Below are 15,767 nucleotides of genomic sequence, written 5' to 3'. Positions count from 1 at the left end.
CCTTAGCCCCCTCCCGATATAGCGGCATGCTCCAGCCGAGCACCTCTACCTCGATCTACCCCTGTGCCTTTCTCCATCTCTCTCTCTCTCTCTCTCTCTCTCTCGCCCCCCCCCCCCCCCTCCCCTCCCCCCTCCCCCCCATTCCCAGAACGTAGGGATTAACTAGCGCCGATGGGGCATCCCACCTCTGAGGGTTGTGTTACCGACCAGATAAAAGGAGGAAGGGGTGGTGGGAGCTTTGATACCATCACTTTCCCACCTCCCCCTTCCGTCCATAAAATTTCCATCAGCACGAGTTCTCCATCAGGGCTTAAGACCACACTCCCAAAAGGGGATCATAATCCACTCAGCCAACGTGATCTCAATCATTCAAATGTCACATTGGCACACCTGCTTTCAGCACACACACACAGAGAGAGAGACAGAGAGAGAGAGAGAGAGAGAAGGGAGGATGGAGAGAGGGAAAACACATTAAGGCCAAAGCAGAGGTATTAGATAAAGGACAGAAGGGCACGGCTGTCTGGCATCGGGGCTCTCAACATCCCATTCCGAAACTCAACATCCCATTCCGTTCTCACTTTCTCTTCCATCTCTCGCTCTTGCTCTCTCTCTCTCTCTTCACTCCCTCTTTCTTTTCCAGTCAACTTTGCAGAAGATGATATCGTGGATCATATTCTTTAAAAGACAATTTCCTGTCATAATATCACCTATGTCATAAAGAAGACTGTTTCAGTTTCCTCTAAAAGGCTTCGCTCTGGCACGTGAGATGCAAAGCTGTTCAGAAAGCTGCCTCTCCGCTGTCTCCTTTCCTTCACGACCACTGACAGGTAAAGTGACTGCATAGGGGGTCTGGGATATTGTTTACACGCATATGCTATTTTTAGATCAGTGATCATGAAGGAATCAAGGAAGGAAGGAAGGAAGGAGACAAGGAAGTAAATAATTTTGCAGTGTGATAGAATTGGAAATCTGCCCAAGAATGTGATTCAATCCATAGATTGAGATTGAGTGATATTGAAAACACGTGATTCAATCAAACACTGTCATAATTCAGTTATTATTCTTTCCTTCCTCATCGGCTTTCCTCTTCCATCCCCCTATTGTCCTAATGCATTACCCCTCTGAGTCATCAAACCCAAAGTCTACCCCCTTTCAAATCTCTTGAGCTCTGGGAGTACCCTGAAAAAAGTAAATAGATTTGTTTTGAAAAATCTATATAAAGCTACTTGAAGCAGCATAAATCCTGGGAAGTCGCTGCCCCATGCCACTGCTTATTAGCCGTCTGGGGATCAATTTATTACCTTCGCTTGACAAAGGAACCGAACCGGCTGGGTATAGGACTGTGTTTGATTTATGAGGAACTTGGATAGGTAGGGCGTTTTTGGGTCATGCAAATTCCGAGCAGGATAATTAATGTGCACATGCAAATGTACACACACACGCACGCGCACGCACACACACACACACACACACACACACACACACACACACACACACACACACACACACACACACACACACACACACACACACACACACACACACACACACACACACACACACACACACACACACACACACACACACACAGTTGTTTACATGTAGTAGCTCAACACCTCCACTAGTCTGTGCTGTTGTTCCAAGAATGTCACCTTGCACTCCTGTGACCCACTTTGGGGCCTGGGAAGGCACTGGAACGTGACTGCCTCACCTCACCTGCGATAACTATCCTCCTCTCTCTAGTCTCCTCTGAAAAAAGGGACTGTATACCTGTAACCGAGCGCTCAAGACTCACTCGCTCTCATTTGGATTTGTCCTCATGTAAATCAAAGGGGCTCAGACATGTGGGAGTTGGATAATGGGTTTTCAGATCCAGTAGTGGGAGATTCTGGGTTATGATACGGTGCTGTTGAGGAGCACTCCTGCTCTTAGCTGTTACAGGGAAGGGCTGATGAGTTGCATCACCTCACACTCGGCATGAAAGTGAAAGACAAACATCTCATCTGTACAGAGACGGAGGCACTTTTCAGCTGAAAACTTTGGGAGTAGATTGAAAGACAAGAGTAAAGAGTGACTGGTATCTACAATGTAATGGACAAATGTTATTATGTCCATGGTTGAATGATTTCATAATGTGTTTGTAAATCTTTAGGTGTTAATCATGTGACATTTTTTAGTGTGTGCATATGTCATGTTAGACACATAACAGTTGCACATAAGTGACAGTCAGTCAAACTGTTTTTTACCTTTATTTAACCAGGTAGGCTAGTTGAAAACAAGTTCTCATTTACAACTGCGACCAGGCCAAGATAAAGCATAGCAGTGTGAACAGACACACTGGTGCTTCTGTGTAAATAATTGAGTGTGTATATGCATGCGTGATGTACGTTTGTATGTGTGCAAATAGATGTTCCATATGAGTATTTCCTATACTGATGTGTGTGCGCACGCGTGTTTACTGTATGAGTACCTGTGTGCAAAAACAAGATGATGCCTTTCTCTCTCTCGATGCATCTTACAAGAGGGTGTAACCTGGCAGCCTCACTATTCACTACCCCATTGTCTTGGCTCCCGGCCACGCTCATCCCTCTCAATAACAAATTAGCCTGTTCCAAGCAGCACATTTCTCCCACACCTAAGGAAAGGACAGATCTTAGCTGTGTGTGTGTGTGTGTGTGAGAGTGTGTGTGTTGTTCACACCACTCTTTTAGAAATAAAGAGCAGAAGACTAGCCGTTTGCTGAGTGGGCAGGGGGAGCGGAGGAGGGAGAGAGCGAGGGAGATGGAGAGAGAGTTATCTAACAGAATTAGGCAAAAACAAGGAGAACAATGGAGACGAGACCACTTAAAAATACTCTGACGAGAACCCTCTTGCAAAAAAGGATGGGTAACAACATAGCTGAATCCCTTTCCGAAGTTCTCTCCCTTCTTCTCTCTCCCTCTCCCACTCCTTTTCTCTCACCCTCTCTCTCTCACACTCTCTCTCTCTATTTATTACCCTCTTTCTCTCTCTTTCTCCATCGCTCTCTCTCTTTCATATTATCACTCACTCCCTGTCCTGGGGCTTGATGAGTCTCAGTAGCCTTGTCTTAATCATGTGAGAGAGTGGGTTTAATTAACCAATGAAATAAGAGGTTTAGGGTATAGTCCCTTTAAAAGAATCTCAGTCCTCTTTAAAGTGAACTCCAGGGTAAAAAAAAGAAGCTAAAGAACCCGGTTCTCTTTGTATTCACATTGCTATGTTGGCGCAGTGGTCTAAGGCACTGCATTGCAGTGCTAGCTGTGCCACCAGAGACTCTGGGTTTGCGCCCAGGCTCTGTCACAGCCGGCTGCGACCGGGAGGTCCATGGGGTGATGCATAATATGCCTAATACGTCTGGGTTAGGGAGGGTTTGGCCGGTAGGAATATCCTTGTCTCATTGTGCACTAGTGACTCCTGTGGTGGGCCGGGTGCAGTGCATGCTAACCAGGCTGCCAAGTGCACAGTGTTTCCTCTGACACATTTGTGCGGCTGGCTTCCAGGTTGGATGCGCGCTGTGTTAAGAAGCAGTGCGGCTTGGTTGGGTTTTGTTCGGAGGAAGCATGGCTTTCGACCTTCATCTCTCCCGAGCCCCGAGTTGTAGCGATGAGACAAGATAGTAACTACTAACATTTGGATACCATGAAAAAGGGGGGTAAAAAAAAAATTGTAAAGAAAGGAACCAAGATATTTTTTCCAACATGCACTCTGGGTTTTTACAAGCCATTCAATCAGAATCTTATTAGCTTCCAAAATGTAAGTAGGTATATCTAGCTGTCCGATCTTGTGATCTTGTGATCACAAGATACTATTAACAGAATAAACAGCAATAGAATGACTGCCAAATATTTGTAATTTAAAAAAAATATACAGTATATAATTTAACCTTTATTTAATTAGGCATTTCAGTTAAGAACAAATTCTTATTTACAATGACTGCCTACACCGGCCAAACCCAGACAACACTGCCCAATCACAGCCGGTTGTGAAACAGCCTGGAATTGAACCAGGGTGTCTGTAGTGACGCCTCAAACACTGAGATGCAGTGCCTTAGACCACTGTGCCGAGTGGCTACTGCCCCTTTAAGAGCTAGAAAAGATTGTCTACCCTATGTTGTGATTCTCACTAAATATATTGTCTTCTCACACTATTCAAACCACACAATCAATAAACAGCTTATGAAGCTCTTAGCCTATAGATCACATATTGCAAACAAATTATCTGAACTAAAAACTCCACACATTTTGGGATTTCTGTGCGTCCTTGACAATCACTAATCAATATCCAAAAACAGCACACATTTCTTTTTATTTTGTGGCACCAACGTGAGGGTTTATGGCAGGCGAAACGGTGTTGCATTAGTCCAGTGTGTGGTGCGGGAATAATAATAAACAAATGAACCTGGGGAATGTTGTGTTCACATTGTCCTTAAAAAGGGAACTGGACTGTGGAATTGAAGCAAACCGAACTCAGACCACCTCTCGAGATGGTCTCGGTTTGGTTCAGGTGCTCTTTGAGGGGTCTGAGTTCCTTTGGAGTGTTCACACTGCACAAATAAATAAGCAAACCGCACTGAGATCACAAAAATTGTCTGAAAGGGACCAAGCTTGAGCTCGAGCTTAGAAACCTGCTTAATGTTGAGTTAGTAAGAAAGGGAGTGTGAGAGAGAGGAGGAGAGAGATCAAGTGTCAAATTAAGAGGAAGAGAGGAAGAGAGCATGAGAATGTGAGGGAGAAAGTGAGAGGGGGAGACAAAGTGAGAGGGAGGGAGGAAAAGAGCCCAAGAGGAAGAGCGAGAGAAAGTGAGGGAGGGAAAGAGAGAGGGGGAGATACAAAAAAAGAGAGAAAGAGAGACAGACCAGTCGGAGGGAAAGACTGATGAAGTGTTCCTTGTCATGACTTGGACTCGAATCAAGTGCTTGGCCCACTTTTGCGCCAACCAGTGCCAAAAAAACAAGGCCAGACAAATTTGCTACCTTTACCAGTCTGCTTCACACAACCCTGGTATACATACGTCAACACATCAACACCAAATAGACATAAATGTGTTATCTTTTCCCCATTAGACGCGACTCAGAAAGGTGGAACAACTTGACAAATATCCTCGGGCGGGTGATAGAAGGTTCCGGGGAACAAACTTCAAACGATTTCCGCATTCTCCTTGTCGGACTTGAGACGGCATCAACAGACAGGCAAGAGACGGCGAATGCCAAAACACACACAGTGCTAAGAGAGGCGGTAACACTTTTGGTCTATTTTTGTCTGGCCCTTGTCAATTGACTGTGTTTCTCGACGCATTTTAAAGATGGCAAACTTAGTATGTTTACTCTGCTTCCAAAAATTCTATTTGACTCGTAATGTATGCGCCAATCGGGTCTCACGAGCCAGCGCCGCCTCCCGGTATATCACACAAAAAACATGGAACTGTGGCTCTGGATGCAGCACAGTCTGTGTAAATAGGACAAGGCTTGAATATTTCACATGCTGTGTGTGTTTATCAGTCTTCGCATGGTCTTTCTATTCAACATTGAATCTTCATAAAAGAAAACAAAAAGCTGTGAAGATGTATACATGAATAAGATAGACTGTGTACAATACCCATCATGCATCATTCACACACAATCAGTGTCTTTCTTTTTAAATGAGTGATATTCTATACACTCATGGTTGTTATACATAAGCCTATTTTATGATATCAAGATCATAGGAATTTTGCACAGAAAGAATGTTAATTCCACAACCACTTTAACAATAGTTTTCAGCACTGTACAGCATCTTCATTCCAGATGAATGATTCCTGAGCAGATGATTTTGAAAAGGTCAAATTAACAGGAAACTAACAACATAACACAAGTGATTTACAATGCCTCAAATCTCTAACTAGATATTTAGGCACTGCCATTCATGGTATAGGAGAATGGAACGACCAAGTCCAATTCCGAGACCCTAACACAGTGTGTTGTCATGTTCAAAACCAGGTGCATTATGGGACAGGAGAAGGGGATCGGCAATGTAAAACATTTCATAGAAATGAATGTGCCCCATTGTCTTCTTCTACCTAGTCATCATTCTCTCTCTTGCTCTCTCTCTCGCTCTCTCTCTCTCTCTCTCTAATCTTGTGACTAGGAGAAGGGAGGGAGGGAGAGAGGGAGGATAACGTACTGAGCGACACACTCCTGTTCTTGTGATTAGGAGAAGGGAGGGAGGGAGAGAGGGAGGATAACGTACTGAGCGACACACTCCTGCTCTTGTGATTAGGAGAAGGGAGGGTGAGACAGGCTGCCTCTGCTCCGATGCCCAATTACACAGAGCCATAGGCAGGTAAGGTCAAAAGCGGTGCGCTTCATGGGATCTGATCTGGGACCTGTGATGGAGTGGAAGGTACTACCTCTCCGCATCACCATGATGGACAAAATATATATATATATATATATATATATATATATATATATATATATATATATATATATATATATATATACACACACACACACAAAAGAGAAGGGCGTTGGCTGTGGAGTGATGGAAGCGGGAGGAAGATACGAGGGAAAGAGGGACAGACAGGCAGGCAGGCAGACAGACAGACAGACAGACAGACAGACAGACAGACAGACAGACAGACAGACAGACAGACAGACAGAAGGGGAATGAAAATATGAAAGTGAGATGATATTTGAAAGCGGTGCCGATTTCTCATGATCAACTTTGTGCGATTACTAATGCCGGGTCCAGTCGAGTGGAGGGGAGCACCAGTGCTTAATTAACGCGATAGCCAAATGCCAAAACCTGATGAAATACCGTGATGAGGGATTAGCCCGGAATGACAATGCTCCGATCGGAATTACTTCTCCCACTCTCTGATTAGCTTCTCAGAGAATAAATAGTTGCTCGTTGGCGCAGTCTCCTCGTCGCGTTCCTTTAGCGAAGCCCGCCGTCGTTCCTTATTTTGGTGTGGCTCCATTTGTCATCTTGACCTCAGTTGTTCCATTTCCATCATGATTTTTTAAAAATGACACTTTTTTCTTAGGTCAGCCGTGTTTTTTCTGAATGGGATGAATACTAGAAGCATTTGTCCAGGTACTGGAGCTAATCCTGCATTCCGTATGTCGGCCAACATCATTTACTGTACAACATTTACCACAACGTGCCCGTGGCAAAACTAGAATGCACTGGCGGTTGCTCCATGATGTATTTACAGCATTAGAAACGTGTTACCAAATGGATGTGGGGCTTGAGCTGAACACACGTGGCTCTCTAGCTTGCATTCAAACTGCAATCTAGCAGATAATAACAGTGTATGTAGATTTCTATATTTTAACATGGGCAAAGTATTGAATTTACCTAACATTTTTCTATGGTTATCTAAGAACAATAGATGAAAAAGAGTTAAAGAGGTTATTCAAAACTTTTGCCTTCGGGACAAAAAGGGGTCCCCTAAATGGACTGAAATATTGCCCAGAAATTAAAAATGATATTGTTTGGTCACACTTTACTTGGTTACGGTTAGGGTAAGGATTAGAATAAGGGTTAGGATAAGGGTTAAGGTTAGAGTAAGGAAGAAGCTAAGGAGTTAGTTTAGGGTTAGGATAATGGTTATGGGCTAGGGTTAGTAAATAGTTAGTTGAAATGTTACTGATATTCTGTAGAGCATCTACAGATGGACTATCCAAATAAAGTGTTACCGTGTTTGGTAAAAAAAAAAAAAATATTATACCATGTGTGTACAATATATGAGAAACACTCAAGCAAAACTCTGAGGTAAACAATACCCACTAAACCTTCGTACAGCCTCTTTAATCGGGGGAAAGTTGATTCAAAACAGAGTGTTTCAAAGGAAGCCTCCTTTCCTTAGGGGGGAACGTCCTCCCCTAGCATAACAAAAATATCAAAATCAAATAGCCTTTTTAGACGGAAGCCCAATTCCCAGAGCCAAAGGGAAAGAGCAGCTACCATTCAAAGAGCAGAGAAGAACATGCTGAGGCATCCCAATGTTTGTGTTATCACAAGAGCCATTGGGAGGCACCAGAGACAATTCTAGGGATGAGGGAATATCTTTCAGTGTTATTTTAAGTAGTAACACTTTCTTTTAACCCCCCCCCCCCCATCCATCTTCCTATGTTCACTCTCATCACAGACAGATGATGTCAGCTGTTGAGAACTGACATTACACCATCATGATGATAAGATTTTTCTGTACATGGGTAGTAAGCTACCAGTACGGACAGCCAATGTCAGTTATTAATTGTCCATTTGGATTTAAGTGAATGACAATAAGATGGTTGATTCCAAATGGAAGCATTTGCATTAATTAAGGGTATTCACCTCTTCATCACTGACTATTCCAGATGTATAGACCATCTCCTAAATAATAATAATGTGTGTGTATTTCCCAACTTACTTCATATTCATGATTCATTCAGAATTATCCGTAATCATGGTAGCATCCACATTAATGTAGACCTGTTTACGAACATATTCTATTCTTTATTATAATAAAAGTGACACAATACATTATTTCTCATTCATTTCTATTGGACACAAAATAATCTGAAACAACCAAAATGAGCTGCAAAATAAGCTTGATGTAGTCATTGCGTACTAGGAATATGGGACCAAATATTAAACTGTATTTAAAAATAATCTTTAGGGGTGTCAATCATTTTGACCCTTACCTTTTCGAGATATGTTTTTATTACTTGTTAAACAGAATCTCTTTCTCTGAGCTATTGTATTAGTAAAAAATAATATAGAGCATAGCTTAGTATTTGAATTATTTCTTTTATACAGCCATTACTGCTCATCTTTATCAAAGGTGTGAATCATTTTGGATCCCAGTGTGTATTTTCTCCCTGTTTCTCTCTGTCCAATTACACGGTTTAGTCTTCCCTCATTTGTTAGAATGACAAACATGATTTGTGCTGTGATTGCCGATGCATTGTGATTGCCGATGCATTGTGATTGCCGATGCATTGTGATTGCCGATGCATTGTGATTGCCGATTTACAGTGTCACTGTCATTAAGCAAAATGACAAGGGCTGTCATAACAAAAAAAATGGCAGACTGACCGTTTTGGAAATCAAATGATTCTAAAAAAAAATGACCATTTCCAACATCAAGACTAAAATGTCTGAATTTATAGACATTTAAGATTAATAATAATTGGAGTAAAACTTCAAGCTGCTTAACTGGAGTTGAACGTCAAATATTCATAACATAAATTGTGTACAGAAAAAGTTCAATCAGATACTTCCCAAACAAAGCCCACACATTGAAAGGCAAAACTCTCCTTAAAATCCAAATCAACGTCAATGTATTTAATTGTCATAACTAGATGACAGACAGTCAGATATTAAAGGGACTCTTTTTCATAGCTATACATTTAGTTTTCTTTGGCAAGACAAAACCACTGTAAAGTACCTTTTTAAGTCATAAATGGCCAACTTACACTTAAAGCTGCCAATAAAAAGCTGTGTGAATAGTCACATGGGAATAGTCTCTTCACAGGGTCAGTCTGTCTCATTTTGAGTCTGTTTCTCGCCAAGTGGCTACATCAAGAGGCTAGCACTCCCCTCATTTCTTTTTTGTACATGCGTACAATGCCTCCCAATTAGTTAATGGGTACATTGAGATCAAAATCCATCCTCTTTGCTTCAAATCTAATATCTTGGCATTTTGTCATTCAAATCTGCACAGAGGGTAGAAAAATCCATCACTTAACAAACCCGTCGCCAGTCCAGAATGGTACCGTGGGTAGTGACGATGACATAACACCAATGTGGCCGCATCACGCCATGTGGGGATGACATATTCATAACCACTTACAGACACTCAGGAGAGTCGTGTTTAAGATGGATGCCTGAACTGTAAACTCCCTTCCAAACTGTTACAGCAGTAAAATGTAGTTTGTCTATTAGTCATTTCAAAAATAAAAAAAATACAAATAAACAATAATGCCATCCATTGTGGTTCAGGAATAATGTAAATATATTATATTTGTGAGAGCTTGTACACAAAGTGTTAATACCCAAACGGAACTAAATCTACTGTGCACCTGACAATCAAAACCACACTAGAACCCAATATGTAATACAGAAGCAAAAAACCACAATAGCACCTCCTGACAAGCTATTTAACATTTTAATGTAAAATGCTTTCATCACTATTGTACACACACACACACACACACACACACACACACACACACACACACACACACACACACACACACACAAAGGGATAGATCCACAGTAGCAGATATTAAATGAATGTATAGGGTTAGAGGGGTAATACAGCATAACATACTGCATTCAGTGTCTTTGTATTTATTTAACACATGTATCAAACCCAAAGTATAACTTATACACTTAAAATTGGATGTCTGTGTGTGTGTGCCTGTGAGGGTGTGTGTGCATGCCCTCGTGTGCCTGTGAAAGAGACAGAGAGAGAGAGTGCCTGTGATCCATATGGCATCCTATTCCCTCTATAGTGCACTACTTTTTGAATTTGCTGTCAGGAGGTCAAAGGTAAGGTGGGGTGGGATGACTGAAATACAACATGTTATACTGCTTTCAAATTAAACAAAATACCTGGCTCTTGTTAAAGCTTTTACAATTGATTTGCTTGTTTGCGCACTATACAGGGAATGGGCTGCCTTTTGGGATGGGCCTTATGAGCTCTGCTGACCTTTCTGCACCTTCACAAGCTTTTTACTCGATGGCCCCTGCCATGTGCACTCTTTCCAGCTTTATTGGGGTCTGGACTAAAAGTGTAACGTGATGAATTCCCAGAGCGTGAATCCTAATCTGGGTAATAAAGCATCTAGGACACGCCAGGCAGAACGCTCTAACTGTAGTAGTAGTAGGTGGTGGATGGGGGGAGTGTGGGGCGGGGGGAGGAAAAAGCGAGGGATGATAAGGAGTGAGCCTGCGGTGTGGAGTTGTGTGCTTATTGCTGGGTAGTGCTGGTGCCCCAGTTTGCAGCGGTAATGTATTCGAGAGCATCAAAGGCGCGAAGTTTAGAGCTTTAAAGGAGCGAGTCACTATTGATTTTGCAGTAAGGATAGCTTCCCGTGTTCATTAGAAGGAGCTCTTCCTTTTATTTCGGTAGAGAGCGAGGCGATCACACAAACAATCGGCCGCTCGCAGGGGAGAAGCCTGCTCTTTGTTGTTTAGAGCAAAATTTGTTTCAATCATTTCTTATTTTGCATTCGCAGGCTAAGCCTTAACTAATGAATACTACCCAACTGACTCTAATCCCGAGGGTCTCACCCCAATTAATACATGCTTAAATTGAGCGGAGAGAAATGAGGCTGGTTTGCGCTTAGCAATGAGAAACAAACGTAGTTCTAAAAATAATGGTAGCGGTTTCTCTCACCAAGTAGAAACGAACTGTCTGCACATGAACACCCTTGATATATTCCCACTGTACATACTGTGTGAAGTCAAAGCAATGTATGCAAGTTACTTTTGTCCTCATGTTTGTGTTTGTGCAATGTGTTGTGTTGTGTGTAATTGATTTCATGATTTATATGATTATTCGAGATACAGCGTATTGCTAACAGTTTACCGAGAAATCTTTATAATAATAATAATAATTTTGTGGGTGTACAAGTGTGTATTAATACACGTGGGAATTGGAAATGTGTTTTTGCATATCCCAACTCCCCCTGTGACACTCTCGGAGAGTGGGGTCGCCGCCAGGATGTACAGGATGTATGAGAGGTGGACATTTTGGAGCGGTTTCCTGGACAGATTCTCCAATGAGCTGGCGGCATTTTAGTCCAGGACTAGGCTTATTCTGTGTACGAGAAACCGCCCCATTGTGTTTCGTGTGATAAATCAGCAAGTAAGGGTGCTCTCCAAGTAATATACTGTAAATACAGTATGCATCTTTGGGATTATATTAGATGTATGGGAAGCATCTGTGATATGGCACAGCACTTCAATACAAACAGTACGTTAGCTGTGGTAGGGAAAGGGGGATACCTAGTCAGTTGTACAACTGAATGCCTTCAACTGAAATGTCTTTTACATTTAACCCAACCCCTCTGAATCAGAGAGGAGCAAGGGACTGCCTTAATTGACATCCACGTCTTCGGCGCCCGGGGAACAGTGGGTCAACTGCCTTGCTCAGGGGCAGAACCACAGATGTTTACCTTGTCAGCGCTGGGATTTGCTCCAGCAACCTTTCGGGTTACTGACCCAACGCTGACCCAACGCTCTAACCACTAGGCTACCTGCCGCCCCAATAAATCATTACGGTATCCGATTGTATTAATTTGTCGACATTTTGTCACCGCATCTCTTCTAAAGTGCATCTACTCTACTGGTATCACTTAGGTGATGTGTGGACCTGCTACAGTGTGAGAGACCCCTTAAGACACTTCAAAACTGTAATATTCTGATCAACACTCATATCTGAGCTTGTCCAAGGGCATCTATTGCAAATATGATCAAAATTGTAAAAATACATTTTAAAAAGAACATCCCAACGAGTGCACGACTCACACACCTGAATTTCTAGCAATGCCATCATCTCCGTTAGCATATTTATAAGGGGGTTAAGGGGGGGGACATGAGTTAGTGCTGCTGGTTCATAGAGAAATAATGCAGGACTGAGCTGTGGGCGGAGGGGAGAGGAGCGAGCTGGAGGATTCCTCTTGTCACTTTAGATAAGGGCTAAGGAATGCGACTGGTAGCTGGGGGACCGGCTAAGTGGCTGTCGCTTTCCCTCTAGCCTTGCTGGAGCAGACCACTTCAGTGTATTTGAATGGCAGGCAGGCAGCCGTCCCCCTCTAAAGACTTAGCCCCAAAAACCTGCCCAGTCATGAAGATCATTCTCTGATTTGGGAGTTTGCCTGATTTACTCCATATTGACCAAAGGGAAATTGTCAGATGGAAATAAGCATAAAAGCCCATTTAAGATCTCAGAGGGTGCTTTCTACACATTTGAAAAGCTTTGTCAACAATTCAAATCATTTTTAGCTCAGCTTGCCAAAAAGGAAGACACAAAAAATGTTTTTCATTCCCTCATTTTGCTAATTGATTTCTATTGTTGCCATTTTATTTTTTTTTATTTTTTTGAGGATATGAACCTAAGACTCCAAGGATATCTAAGGGAAGCCTCCCCAAAATATCCCCCAAAATAGTTAAAAGGAAAGTGATGACGAGGTCTGACCATGCTCCACTGGCTTCCATCTTCAAAGATCCATTACCCACTGCTGCTTCACTCTGCCTTATGGCAAAGACATAGCCTAGGTCGAACTCACCACTATCTGTAGTATAGCATGTAGGGTGTGGGGTAAAAATTATATCTACACTAATTACCACAGCTAAATATCAAAGCAATTACACTGCGTTTCATTATTCAATTTCAGCGTGATGTGATCCCATCTCGAGATGTGGTTGTAACTGCTGTGCTAATCTTCCCAGAAGGCATTTTCTACATGATGCTTTAAACATGTACTTCTTGCTAAGATGATATTGGCTCTTAGTGGCTCAAAAGTATGGTTCAGCAGTCAGGCTTAGGAAGTTCTTTCAAAATATTGGTCTGCCATTATTTCAGTCTCTTGACCAAACATTACACGCTATTGTGATCTATATAGCATAGTACCTCTTTATTGAGTTGTTGTATGGTTACTGTTTGTCAGTAGTGTTCATTTACTCTGATACAGCCTTTCACTCAACACCATCCTCTTTATTGATAGGCCTGTCCTTCCATTGGCGTTCATGGTACTCTCAGGTGCATCCAGTTCCCTTGGGTCGCTCCTCCTTCTCTCAAACTCTGATTGAAACAGAGCTGTGCTTAACAGCCAGTGGTGGAAAAAGTACCTAATTGTCATACTTGAGTAAAAGTAAAGATTCCTTAATAGAAAATTACTCAAGTAAAAGCGAAAGTCACCCAGCAAAATATTACTTGAGTAATAAGTACAGTGCCTTGCGAAAGTATTCGGCCCCCTTGAACTTTGCGACCTTTTGCCACATTTAAGGCTTCAAACATAAAGATATAAAACTGTATTTTTTTGTGAAGAATCAACAACAAGTGGGACACAATCATGAAGTGGAACAACATTTATTGGATATTTCAAACTTTTTTAACAAATCAAAAACTGAAAAATTGGGCGTGCAAAATTATTCAGCCCCTTTACACTGTGCAAGCGATAATATTGAAATGGAAGGAGTATCAGACCACTGCAAATCTACCAAGACCTGGCCGTCCCTCTAAACTTTCAGCTCATACAAGGAGAAGACTGATCAGAGATGCAGCCAAGAGGCCCATGATCACTCTGGATGAACTGCAGAGATCTACAGCTGAGGTGGGAGACTCTGTCCATAGGACAACAATCAGTCGTATATTGCACAAATCTGGCCTTTATGGAAGAGTGGCAAGAAGAAAGCCATTTCTTAAAGATATCCATAAAAAGTGTTGTTTAACCTGTTAGATCTCTAGGGGCGCTATTTCATTTTTGGATAAAAAACGTTCCCGTTTTAAGCGCGATATTTTGTCACGAAAAGATGCTCGACTATGCATATTCTTGACAGTTTTGGAAAGAAAACACTCTGAAGTTTCAGAATCTGCAAAGATTTTGTCTGTAAGTGCCCCAGAACTCATTCTACAGGCGAAACCAAGATGATGCATCAACCAGGAATTAGCAGAATTTCTGAAGATCTGTTTTCCATTGTCTCCTTATATGGCTGTGATTGCGCAAGGAATGAGCCTACACTTTCTGTCGTTCGCCCAAGGTCTTAGCAGCATTGTGACGTATTTGTAGGCATATCATTGGAAGATTGACCATAAGAGACTACATTTTCCAAGTGTCCGCCTGGTGTCCTGCGTGGAATTCGGTGCGCAATTGCCAGCTGCTCGTACTTTTCCATTTGATATAGGGGAGAAACCATGTGTCCAAGAACGATGTATCAATGAAGAGATATGTGAAAAACACCTTGATGATTGATTCTAAACAACGTTTGCCATGTTTTCAGTCGATATTATGGAGTTAATTTGGAAAAAAGTTCGCGTTTTGAGGACTGAATTTTCGGATTTTTTTTGGTAGCCAAATGTGATGTATAAAACGGAGCTATTTCTAATACACAAGGAATCTTTTTGGAAAAACTGAGCATCTGCTATCTAACTGAGAGTATCCTCATTGAAAACATCAGAAGTTCTTCAAAGGTAAAGGATTTTATTTGAAGGCTTTTATGTTTTTGTTGAAATGTTGCGTGCTGGTGCTAACGCTAATGCTAACGCTAATGCTAACGCTAATGCTAACGCTAAATGCTAACGCTAAATGCTAACGCTAGCTAGCTACTTTTACACAAATGATTGTTTTCCTATGGTTGAGAAGCATATTTTGAAAATCTGAGATCACAGTGTTGTTTACAAAAGGCTAAGCTTGAGAGATGGCATATTTATTTCATTTCATTAGCGATTTTCATGAATAGTTAACGTTGTGTTATGCTAATGAGCTTGCTGATAGATTTACACAATCCTGGATACAGGGGTTTTTTCATAGCTAAAACGTGACGCAGAAAACAGAGCGATTTGTCCTAAACAAATAATCTTTCAGGAAAAACTGAACATTTGCTATCTGAGAGTCTCCTCATTGAAAACATCTGAAGTTCTTCAAAGGTAAATTATTTTATTTGAATGCTTTTCTGTTTTTTTGTGTAAATGTTGCCAGCTGAATGCTAATGCTAAATGCTACGTTAGCCATCAATACTGTTACACAAATGCTTGTTTTGCAATGGTTG

General features: G+C 41.8%; 1 protein-coding gene and 1 long non-coding RNA gene across 16 annotated transcripts in view; one reads left to right on the top strand and one right to left on the bottom strand.

Moving 5' to 3' along the window:
• LOC110500605 (receptor-type tyrosine-protein phosphatase delta) overlaps nucleotides 1–15,767 on the bottom strand; it is a 612,371-nt gene that overhangs the window by 408,795 nt on the left and 187,809 nt on the right. The window lies entirely within an intron of this gene.
• LOC149973250 (uncharacterized) overlaps nucleotides 15,072–15,767 on the top strand; it is a 226,416-nt gene continuing 225,720 nt past the window's right edge. The window contains exons 1-2 of the long non-coding RNA XR_016490339.1: nucleotides 15,072–15,189; nucleotides 15,584–15,645. This is a non-coding gene — a long non-coding RNA (uncharacterized LOC149973250). The remainder of the gene's footprint in view (nucleotides 15,190–15,583; nucleotides 15,646–15,767) is intronic.

The sequence above is a fragment of the Oncorhynchus mykiss genome, chromosome 21 (genome assembly GCF_057628025.1).
Source record: "Oncorhynchus mykiss isolate SJ-2025 chromosome 21, ASM5762802v1, whole genome shotgun sequence".
In the NCBI taxonomy this organism is placed as follows: Eukaryota; Metazoa; Chordata; class Actinopteri; order Salmoniformes; family Salmonidae; genus Oncorhynchus; species Oncorhynchus mykiss.
The sequence above is the reverse complement of the archived record's forward strand: the minus strand, read 5'-3'. Positions and strand labels throughout refer to the sequence as shown.